Below are 12,179 nucleotides of genomic sequence, written 5' to 3'. Positions count from 1 at the left end.
TCCTGAGCCCAGCTGCTCGTGGCAACTGTTGCCCGCACGCAGGAGACGCCGGTCCTGGCCCCCTGTTCCGAGTTTCTGGGGGAAGGCAGAGCGAAAGTCGGGAGGGGGGGGGGGGGTCCTCGCCCCCAGGCTGTTGCGCAGTTTTCTTGGAACCTTTTTGATCGACGCCTACCTTAGCCATGCCTTTCCAAACTTATTACTGGAGTGATGATCTAAAGATCCTTTTGCAAGGGCTATCTTTTCTTGGAAATTTGTTAGTTTTTAAGCCCCTTGTGAAGGCAGCCAGTTTTAAATTTTAAGTCACCTGTTGAGAGTGCAAAGTCGTATCTGCAGGTATACGCTCGGGTAGATTTCCATTTGCAGAATGTATGCAGTCTTATTCCTGGCTTTCGTGTTAAAGCTGTATTCCAGCAGCACTGTTCGGAAACCTTATTAGTGCTGTGTTATGGACGTAGATGTTTGATAATAACTTTGATTAAATAAGAGCGCTGTAATTTTAACTTATGGCCCATTCTTATTTTGATTCTGGGCATGACTTGATCTACTGACTTTGATTTAGGGTTTCTTGCGTTTAGTTTATTGAATAAGAAAACATGATAAAAGCTGTTTGTTTCAACTCTTCATATTTACAGATGTGGATAATCTGCAGTAACTAGCCAAATTTAGACATATAGAAAGTCAATAATTGAGAGAAAAGATTGTTCCCTCAAACATATACACTTGTCTTGGAAGACTTTCTAGAACTTATTTTAGTGAGTAGGTTTAAGAAATTGTAATTTTGGAAACCAATTACTGAGTCATTCTGAAATTTTGGAAGATGTTTATTTCAAGTATTTTAAATCACCTTAGAACGTTTTTCAGTGACTCGTTTGCTTAAACTGGGCACAAATTTCAATTTAATGAAAGCCTCAGGTGTATTATATTTTCACTAATTGTCCATACATTTGGCTAGATAGTTACATGCTTTAGAGAGTCACCTAGGTTTTAGACTGTTAGGATCAGTAGTTTAGTTCTGTTTACAATATACAATATAGCCAAAGAAGCTGGAGGAACAGTATCAAAGGAGATGCTTTTTTTTTTTTTAACTTTTTAAGGGAAAATTAAAACTCTAGTGTTCTCCTTTGTCCGCTTGGGATAAGTGGTATTGTATGTGGAAAATTTGTGAGTCTTAATTCTTTTCTGATAAAATACTGAAAAGTACTGATACTTGGTAATACCTGGCTTTTATTCACGATTTAAGTAACCCTTTCTCTATAAGGTGCCTATTATAGTGCTCATTAACATATAATTGTAAAAATTCTTTCATGTAATTTTTAAAGGATATAAAACTTTAATAGTGTTAATATACAAAGTTCATATTATGAACATCAGTGCATATTAAGTACGTCTTTAAAACATTTACCAGTATAGTCTCTACATAGACACTTTGGATACAAACTTTAAAACTTAGGTTTGGGGACATATTTAAAAACAAAGGACAAGAGGTTCTACATGTTGCTGAATAATCAGAGAAGATGAGAGGTTCTACCTGTTGAATAATGAGTACAGTGGTGTTTTGAAATTTTAAAATGCTTGTAAAAGCTTAGGAAAGAAACTAATGGCTTTCACTTTCCAAAGAAACAAATCATGAGAACATTAAGTAAAGTCAGAGGCATGGTAGCTTTAACATTAACACATATATTTGCTTAGGGTTTTCCCTCTTTGGTCTAGATAATAATCCATAATCCTAGCCCTGGCATAGGCTAGGATTGTCTCCCACTCCTAGCAATCTTACAAATACCAACTTTCATCACTAACTGTGAAGTGAGGCTAAACTCTTATGAAACCAGATATTCTGCTGTAGGTGTTTTCCAAACTGTAAGAGTGGCCCCAAAAGACTTGACGTTAGAGGCAGTAGATTCATAGCCAGTAGTGGAAGGGGTTTGCTGGGTCACCATTACCAAGAGGGGGCATGAGCTCTGGTTGTTAAACAATTACTTTGGGAACGTGAGAAATGTGGAGGAATTCAGTGGCTCGAAAGAGAAGACACGTTAGAGAAGAAATGATTATAACAAAGAATACACTCATTTAATTCATGTATTTATCAAACATCTATTCTGTACCAACATAGATGTTTGATAAATATATGAAAAATTAATGAGTGTATTCTTTAGCCTTAGGGTATTTGCCATATATGAGGGAAGATCTCTATTAAAAATTATAATTCAGATTAAATGGCATCAATTTGTATACCTAGCTGTTATGCCTGAGTCTAGAAATCTAGTGTTGTTGACGCTGGATTTCTAAAACAGCTCTTTTCTTTATTTTTTTAAGTTTATGGATTTATTTTGAGAGAGAGAAAGTGTGAGTTGGGAAGAGGCAGAGAGGAAGAGAGCTATAATTCCAAGCAGGCTCTGCGCTGGCAGCTTGGAGCCCAATGCAGGCTCGAACCCATGAACCGTGAGATCATGACCTGAACCCAATTGGACGCTTAAAGTGACTGAGCTGCCCGAGCACCCTTAAAGCAGCTATTTTAAAGGACACAGTTTATTTTAAAATAATGTAATTTTTGTATATGAAGTTTGTTTTTGTTTTTAGGGTAAGCAGAAATCTAGTTACTTTGAAAGCATTTATCAATTCATTGTGCATCATCACCTATCTGGTCAGATAGGAAAATAACTCTATTATCTTAGCAGAAAGGCAACACTGTTCCTTTTTTTTTTTTTTAACATTTTATTTATTTTTGAAGAGAGACCGAGTATGAGCAGGGGAGGGGCAGAGAGAGAGGGAGACACAGAATCTGAAGCAGGCTCCAGGCTCTGAGTTGTCAACACAGAGCCCGACGAGGGGCTTGAACCCATGAACTGTGAGATCATGACCTGAGCCAAAGTCAGACACTTAACCTACTGAGCCACCCAGGGGCCCCAACACTGTTCTTTTCTAATAAGGAAAAAAATAAATATTAAAGCAAGTTCAAGAAATAGTAGCCAACTCCATTTATTTCCCATTCTCACAAGTAAATGGAAAGTATTTTAGACAGTTACTGCAAATGAAAATGTCTAGCTGGAAGTGTTATACTGAAATTAAGTGAAGTTAAATTCAATGAAATGAGTGGGATGTAGTAAATACTGTTCCACTTATTCTTTATTGATTTAGAAATTGCAGTCAATTATTAAACAGTATTTAGGAATCCTGTGACTTTTGCTGAAAGAGAATGATTGAGAAATGAAGGCACCAAAAATCACCACCACATAAAGAATCATTAATCGAATAAATATTTATCTTCTGAACTGTACTACACAATCCCTGTTCTAGGTACTGGGGATATGGTAGTGAAAGAGTAGACCAAAGACAACCCTCCCTGCCTTGGAGTTTATATTCCACAGGGGTCAGGTAAAAATCAAAGTAAAATAGTGTTTTGGTCAGAAGTGTTACAGAAAAAAGGAAAGGGAAACTGAGCTTTAGGAGAGTAGGTTTCTTCTGTGTTGTTTTGAGTTAGTGTACGTCAGGTACAGGAGTTTTAGACTTATTTGCCCCTAACCAATCGTGTGTTCTTCGCTAAATTCCTTGCCATCTCTCAATCTGCACATTTATGGGATTGACCAAAATAATAGCTATTTTTCATCATTTATTACTATAACTTAGCAGGTACCGTTAGGTACATTAGCATGTTTACGGACAAATGAGGTTTGTAAGTAGCCTTGTCCCCGTTTGACAGGAGCAGACTGAGGGTTAGATTAAGCAACTCGTTTGAGGACACTCACCTTGTAAAGGTAGAGGCCAAGTTCCAAGCCACGTCTAACTGGTACTGGGCATTATTGGGTAGTGCCCTCACAGTACTGGTTCCACGGGTTGTTCCCCGGTGTCTTGCAGAGATGCGCGCTTTCCTGTAGGATTGCAGGGATATGGTCCCAGGCGGTTCTGTGGTGCGCATTCGCCACGCCTCTCACCCTGGCATTGGCCAGCGGGTGGGGAGTGGAGAGAGGGGCGTGCAGACTGGGGAGGAGGAGGGGCGGGCCGACTACCAGTCCCAGCATTCCGTGCGTCCCTCCCCTCCCCTCCCCACGAAGGTCTTCGTCACGTGGACTGGGACCGGGACGACGTTCTGATCCTCCGCGTCCGAGGTGGGGTGCAGCCCGGCGTTGTGGGGCAAAAACAACACCGAAGGGCTCTCCAGACGTTGACAGTCGACGATTTAAGACCCTGCTAGAATTTGTAAGTAAGTAAAACGTATATACAACTTTTACATGTGTTAATATTTGATCTGAAAGCTTCTTTAGAAAGATTTTTCCAAAACGATCCCTCCCCGCCCCCACCTCCCTACAGCAAAAACCTTAAACGGGGAAGGTTGGGGGCGTATTTTTATTTATTTATTTTTTTTTTGATAGTAAAAGAAGAGAAGCAGAGTCTTGTAAACGTTAAACAGATTAAGGTGGGAATAAATGTTTGAGTTGGACTTTGAGACGAGAAGCAGAATTTCTGTAAGGCTCAAAATATAAACGGGATATCTGACTACCGCTGTGGGTGGTGATTACTCCCTTTACCTGCGTGCTTATTAGCAGGATCTCATCCTACGTAATCTCAATGCTTATAAAGTAGTGCCACCTCCGCGCCCCACCTTTTTTAGCCTTAATGGTGCTAAAAAGGGCCAAGGTTGAAGTTTAGTTAGACGCTACAATTACTCATTTGTTTATGTATTATGTACGTATTCTCAGTTGTATTTCATACCTCTTGAGAAAGTTTACTCTTTTCTTTCTTCCAGAAAGTGTATAGTACTCCCTAAAAAAGTGGGGCAGAGAGTGAGAGGAAAAAGAAGAAAGTGTGTAGTATTCTCTACTTTATCAGTAGTGCTTGTTAGACTTTATACACGGTTACAGGAATGAGTTATCTTAATCTGATTCTATATACCACTTTTAGTTTTACCGGTTTTTAGACTTTAAAACATTTTATTTTAGATCTGTATGAGAAATCTTTGTCTTTTTTTTTTTTTTTTTTTTTTTAAGAATTAGGGCCATGGAATCTATCCATATTTGCCAGTTTTATTTTTTAAGCACATGATTAGCATATAAATGGTCAGTGGAAAATCATTTAATGAGAAAAGGAATTTCATGATAGAAGAACTAAAAATCTCAGGAGTCTGTATGGATTAGAATGGCTTGAAAATCTGACATTTGCTATGGAAACTTTTAAGTGAGCACCTCTTCTCAGTGATGTTTATTATGCTGAAGGCAGAGTCCACAACTTGATTACCAGTTTTGTTGCTGGTTTATCACATAACCATGAATGACTCATTGAAGCTCTATTTCATTTGTTTTTCTTACTAGCATAGAGATAATACAAGCCTGAGAGCTCCTATAACTCATGTATAGAGTAACTTATGAACTTAGTTAATAATATTTGAGGATTATTGAGTATTTTAATAAGGTGTTGTGTCTTGTATATAATTTGTTTTTGCCTAAGAAGTTATTTTAAACTATACCATGGAAATCTACGTTTCTCTGAAATGCCTCTTGAATTTCCTAAGGGGAAGTTTGCTCAGAGACTCCCTGTCTGCTTCTGCTGTTACTCATTTCGCATTTAGAATTTTAATTGTGTTAAAATTTAATTAGTATTCTACATCTTATGACTACTGTTGTGTCCCACAAGAGATAATTCCATAGAGTGACTATACTTTATCACAAGTTTTGTACAGCAAATCAAGCATTTTGTGAATAAAGAACAGTGTCCCCAACATTGGTTATAAGTATAGAATTTGGAGTGAGAGCTGTGTTTGAATTCCTGTTCTGTCTCTGTGTGACTTGGGCAGGTTACTGTATTGCTCTGATCGCCTTTCCTTGTCTGCAAAGTTAGAGATTCATAGGGTTATTTGGAGTATTAAATGGGATAGTTTAAGGACCCAGCAGATGGGAAATTGGGCTTTTACCTCTTTACTAACACCATGATTTTGGTAATCAAAATAGGAAGAAAATCCACCTATAATTGTAATACTTCAAAAGATTAAATTGTGGGGCGCCTGGGTGGTTCAGTGGGTTAAGCATCTGTCCGGCTCAGGTCATGATCCCTGGTTCATGAGTTCAAGTCCCTCATGGGTCTCTGTTGACAGCTCAGAGCCTGGAGCCTGCTTCATATTCTGTGTCTCGCTCTTTCTCTGCCTCTCCCCTGCTCACGGTCTGTCTCTCGAAAATGAATAAACATTAAAAATATTTTCAAAAGATCACACACACACACACACACACACACACACACATCCTCTCATTTAGCCCTTGATCGTGGGCATGTGTAATGTGAATGTAATAACCTTTTTTGCAGAAAGTCAAATTTAAAAGATTGGTTAACTTCGGAGAGTTTTGTTTTAGTTCTGTAAATAAAGCTGTCTGGGTCTGCCTTTATTCTGATCTAGTGAAGAAACAGCATAATTTTCTTTTAACACGGTTTCCATTTGCTCTCCTCATTTCAAAAAATACAATCTCTAGGCACCTGGGTGGCTCGGTTGTTTAGGTGTCCAACTTCAGCTCAGGTCACGATCTCCTGATCCGTGAATTCCAACCCCACACTGGCTTCTGTGGTGATACCTCAGAGCCTGGAGCCTGCTACTTTGGATTCTGTGTCTCCTTCTCTTCCCCTGACCTGCTCACTTGTGCTGTGTGTGTGTGTGTGTGTGTGTGTCTCAAAAATAAATATTAAAATAATTAATAAAAACCTCTAGTGACACTTTAATAGTTTTTGAGGGCTTCTTGTGTGCCCTCATTATGGCAAATGCTGCTCGTTAACTCTTACAGTGCCTCTTTCTTCTAGGTAGTGTTACTCCTTTTTGTGGTTAAGAAAACGAAGGCATAGAGAAGAGTTCAAGCCAGGTACCGGAGCAGTCGGTCAGGCCTAGGCAGTCTTAGTTCAGAGGAGAGTGCTGCAAGGGGTTTATTTTTGCAGCTTCAGTGTGTGGATTTTAGGTCCTTTATGTAGACAGGAATTGATCCTGGAGGCTGACCTACAATTTCTCTGTATATAAAAGTAACAGTATTTGTAACTACTGTGACCACATTAAAAACAGTTTTTATAGGAAAATGATGAAGAATAGGGAAGTGTTGAGTGCCTGAACAGAAGAGGCATTCACCTATAGTTTTATCAATGAAAGTATGATTTATATACAAGATGAATTATTAAGAGTAAACTTTTTTTATTAGAGATAAACATAGGGTTTATAGTGCCGGAAAACTATTCTTTAAAGCGGTGTTTCTCAGACTTTGTGGTGGAACATTAGAATGATCTGGTGAACCTCTTAAAACACAAGCTCCTGTACCAGCCTCTCAGAGATTCTGGTTTAAGTAGGTCTGGGGTGGGGCCCAAAAATGTGCATTTCTAACATGCTCCAACATGACACTGATGATTTCCAGTTAATAAGTTTAGTAAGGAAACAAATACTAGTGGTGGCTGTCCAAATTGTTGGCTTGAAGTGAAACTGGTTTTTGAACACTATCTTTTGATAAAAAGAACTAGGATTTTTGGAGACATAGTTGACTCCAGGGCTGGGACAGGGAGCCTGGAACATCTTGTAGTGCTTGAAATTCAGGAAATGATCGAAAAAGTTGAGGGTCCTGGTTGAAGGCACACAGGAGCCAACTTGAAGGAACTCCTAATGGCCAAAGTTGGAGCAACAAAATGAATGCAAAAACATTATATAAACCCAAATTGAGGATCATCAGACAGAATAAGTGACCATTACTTTTCAAAAAAGTGTCAAGGTCACAAAGACTAAAAGGTCACAAAAGACAAGAAACTGTAAATTACAGATTGAGGAACTGTCTCAGTTTGGAGACGCAGGAGAACTAACAATTAAATGCAATATGAGATCCCAGGTTGTACCTGGAACAGAAAAACAACATTAATAGAGAAACTGGTGAAATTTGAACAGTCTGTAGTTTAGCTGATAAAAACCAATGATTCTTGGTTTTTATAATTGTACTTCAATTTTATGAGATGTTGACTTTGGGAGAAACTAGATAAAGGATGTAAGAACTCTGCAATATTTTTGCAACTTTTCTGTAAGTTTAAAATTAGTTCAGGGGGTGCTTAGCTGTCTGTCAGTTGGTAGAGTGTACAACTGTTGATCTTGGAGTTGTGAGTTTGAGCCCCACATTGGATATAGAGATTATTTAAAAAGTATATATCATTAGGGTGCCTGGCTGGCTCAGTCATTAGAGCATGTGACTCTTGATCTTGGGGTTTTGAGTTCAGGCTCCATGTTGGGTGTAGAGATTACTTACACCTCTTTAAAAAAATAAAATGTATTCAAAATAAAAAGTTTAATACAAATCTGTTGACTTAGTGTAGATAGTAAAGGTGATTAGCGGAGTTGAGCTAAAACTGGGAATCCATTAGTGTACCCAAATATTAGCAAACTCTTTGATCCTTTGTGCTTTGCTTACTGCCTGTACTTAGTCCACCCAAATCTGAACTACAAGTCAGGGGAGTTGGGAGGGACTAAGAAGGGTAAAAAGGATAAGAAGGAAAGGAAGTTTCTTTACTCAGAAAATATGTATGATATTTGAACTGTTCCAGGCATTTAGTCCTTATTTAAGAAACAGTTACCTAAGGAAGTAATTGGAGTACTTTTTTTTTCTTTCTTTAGTACTTTTTCAAATTCCCTTTCAAATATGTGAAAGTACCAATTAATAGAAATACTGGGAAGTTGTGGGAAATTGTGAAAATAATACTAACATATTATGACAACAAATATGGTACAGAGGAGTGGGCAAGACTTAGCCTTAGAAATTTAGTTTGAAATACAGACAAATAGCTGGTATAAGTATAGAAATACCTAAGCTTGGCACTGAGTCTCACTATTGAATGACTCATGTTAACCTTAAAGGTTTGACTGCTGGTGTTTGAAATTGAAACTGTAACAATTTGAAGGATGGCTTTTGGTCCATTAGGGCAGGTCAGTTGAAATGTACCAATAAATGCCTAAAGCAGTTGTTCCCCTTTAAGGTATGCTAGCAATCCATACATACACCTGTTTTATCTGTCAGTTCCTGGGGTGAGAGGAGAACACTCTGCAGCTGTTTTCTAACTCAGGATCAAATTTTTTTTTTGTTCGCCTGTGTGTTCTTCAAAAGAGGGAACAGTGTATGTGGTAAGTAGCACTGAAATTGTCATCCATATGTCTTCTCTACTGATCTCAAGACTGCCAGATTAGAGCTAGTTCCTCACAAAACAATCTGAAGACTTCTTTAAGGAGCATTTATTTTCATAATAAATTTTGAACAGAATTAGTTTAGATTATGTGAACTTAAAAAGAAGTTCCTTTTTATGCCCATACTCCTTAATCTCCTGTCATCTAAATTCTAAACTAGTTACAAAATATGAAACTCAAAAGATTTGAGTTTGTGTGTGAAATGTATCAGAGATATTGTCTTCTATAAAAAATAGACATTTTTGATTATTGGTTAGCCTTAGAATATAATATTCCATGGGAAAAAATATTCAAAATAGGAATTCAGGGTTTAAAGCATTTACATTTTTTGTTTTTTTTTTTTAATGTTTATTTTTGAGAGAGAGAGAGACATCCTGAGCATGAGTGGGGGAGGGGCAGAGAGCTAGGGAGACAGTCTGAAGTAGGCTCTAGACTCTGAGCTGTCAGCACAGAACCCGACACAGGGCCCAAACCCACGAACCTTGAGATCATGCCCTGAGCCAAAGTCGGACACTTAACCGACTGGGCCACCCAGGTGCCCTTGTGTTTCTGTCTTTTGATTTTATGTATCATGTGGAGAGTTAGCTAAGGCTGTAGTCTGAGGGATATGTTTTCCTGGAGAAGTCACCCCAATCCTGACTCAGTCTGAGACTTAGATTATCATATGATAAAAAGAATGAGACAATTCTTATCTGTCAAAGGCAGATTTGAGCTTGCTTCCTAACATCTATTCAGGAAATAGTGAAGAATAAAATATAATCAAAATATTTAATGAAGGTAATTAGTATGTATTAAGCTGCCATTATTAGTAGATCTACATTTCAGTGGATTAGAGTTGCATTTTCATTTTTCAGTTAAAGTGCTGTTTTCTAAATTTTCTTCTAATAAAGTTTCAGGAAGAATTATAAATTTACTTTAGTTCTTACCAAAAAACCTGATTTGTGTTTTTCATTTGTATGACATTTATGCAGTGGAGAAACTCTTTAAACTTTGGCTTTTAAAACTGTTGTTGGTTAAAAGATTTGTTTGAAAACCTTGCTTTTTCTGTGGGCCTTCTAGAATTTCCTAGGAACTCTACATGCAATCTTTTTATATCTATCTGAAGGCATTTAGCCTTTACCCAAAGTATGATTTCCTTTCTGGATTCCCTGGACACATAGAAGTCCTGTAAGATTTTCTCTATGTATCCATAGTTCGTGGCTTTGGGCCTAGTACATGGTTGTTTTCCTCAGGAACTTAAAAAATTACGTTTAATAATCAGAGTAATTAATGGTGGTTCTCAAGGTATTTTCAGTATTTCTACAAGCCTAATAGTAATCATATTTACTTTAAATCAGCTACTTTTAACTTAAGCTAATAATGGAATTGAGGAAGGAAACAAATCCAGAATATCTAAATCTTTCCAACTTGATGATAGAGGAATTTTGACTATTTATCTGTAATTTAAAATACTGAAAATTTCTTAACCAGGGCCAGTAACACTATCTTCTTTCTTTGTTAGAAGTTCTGATTGGCAGATTGACATTGGCAGATGTCTAATAAATTTTTTTAATGTTTATTTTATTTTTGAGAGAGAGAGTGTGAGCAGGCAAGGGGCAAAAAGAGAGGGAGACAGAATCCGAAGCAGGCTCCAGGTGCTGAGCTGTCACCACAGAACCCAACGTAGGGCTTGAACTCTGGAACTGTGAGACCATGACCTGAGCTGAAATCAGACACTTAACCGACTGAGCCACCCAGAAGCCCCAGATGTCTAATTAATAAAAATGAGAAAATGAAATTATTACAGGAATGCTGATTGTTTAGACATCCTTCCAAAATGAGATCTGAGGAAGGGTGTGCTAGGAATAAAAATTGCATTTGGTAGTAAAATGATTGGGAACCATTAACACGTAATGGTTTTGAACTACGTCAGATTCCTTTGGGAGTCTAAAAATACCTCTTTCTAGGAAAAAAACACATGTGTACATAAAACATTTTGTATGTAATTTCAGTGGATGCAGGACCCCCTAAACGTATCCTAGATCTTACTGTGTGAAAGTGGAAAATTGCGATAGGTGATTTTCTCCACCCCTACCTCAGTATATACACACTGTTGAAGAGCAGCAAACAGCTCATATGTATGAAGAGGCTTCTTAAAGCTTAACTGTTCCTACTTCAAAAAGGCTGTGTCTTATAGTAGCTAGGAGTACAGGCTGTGGAACCAGTCTTCCTGGATTCAAATACTTATTTTTCTGCAGTGACCTGTGTGACCTTTGCAAGTTGCTCAACCTCTCTGTTTCCTTACCATAAAATTGATTATTCTAAGGATTACATGAGTTAATACACGTAAAATGCTCAGAAGAGACAATGGCACTCGGCGTTAGTTATTGTTAGTAAGCATTATTATCTTACAGAGGATTACTATTGAATACCTGGCCAAGTGAGGTTCTCTGGGCTACAACTTACTTAGAAGAAGGGTTCCTTTTTCTAATTTAGTACAAAAGCACCATATGAAATAATGTCCCTGCAAAACGATGCATGTCTTTATGGGAGAATGCCTAGGTAAACTTTCTTTTCCATATCAGTATTAGGTAGGTCTCATTTCTGTGAAGAGAGTTGTTTACAATTTTATAAGAAAAACTAAGATCTGTATCTTTCTGTAAGGGTTTTTTTGGTCCTCAGTATATTAGCCACCCTCTGGGCAAAGTAACTGCTGCGCTCTTCTGGTCCACAATGTGAAATTTTGGTTCTGCCTATTAGTCTCTTTTTCTAGCCCATTAGTATTTCCACTCTAATCTTTTTAAAAATTATAACATTGAATAGAGATTCTGTAAGCAATTAGGTTTTATGATACAGTGAACCTTGTGCCTCCAAAGAGTTAAAAAAATATTTGTGACAATATTTGAAATGTTCTGTATACCCTTCCCAATCCCATCCCCTTTTCTCTCCCATCAAAAGTAACAATTCTCCTTGTGCTTGTTGTTTTCTTTTTAGCTTTATTGAATATTTATTCCTAAATAATATATTGAAA

The 12,179-nt window shown here is 37.6% G+C and overlaps 1 protein-coding gene across 5 annotated transcripts in view; it reads left to right on the top strand.

Annotated features, from left to right (window-relative positions):
• The window catches only part of LOC106966746 (torsin-1A-interacting protein 2-like), a 37,491-nt gene that overhangs the window by 1,692 nt on the left and 23,620 nt on the right, over positions 1 to 12,179 (top strand). For 2 of the 5 annotated variants that reach the window (XM_053209570.1, XM_053209567.1), the window contains exon 1: positions 4,050 to 4,194. The exons of 2 other annotated variants lie outside the window; for them this stretch is intronic. The gene's annotated coding sequence lies outside the window, so the exon portion shown is untranslated. Of the gene's footprint in view, positions 1 to 4,049; positions 4,199 to 12,179 lie in introns of those variants that run through there. One more of the 5 variants, XM_053209566.1, reaches the window with a different exon arrangement.

The sequence above is a fragment of the Acinonyx jubatus genome, chromosome E4 (genome assembly GCF_027475565.1).
Source record: "Acinonyx jubatus isolate Ajub_Pintada_27869175 chromosome E4, VMU_Ajub_asm_v1.0, whole genome shotgun sequence".
Taxonomy (NCBI): Eukaryota; Metazoa; Chordata; class Mammalia; order Carnivora; family Felidae; genus Acinonyx; species Acinonyx jubatus.
Note: the sequence above shows the minus strand (reverse complement) of the source record. Positions and strands in the feature narration are given on the sequence as shown.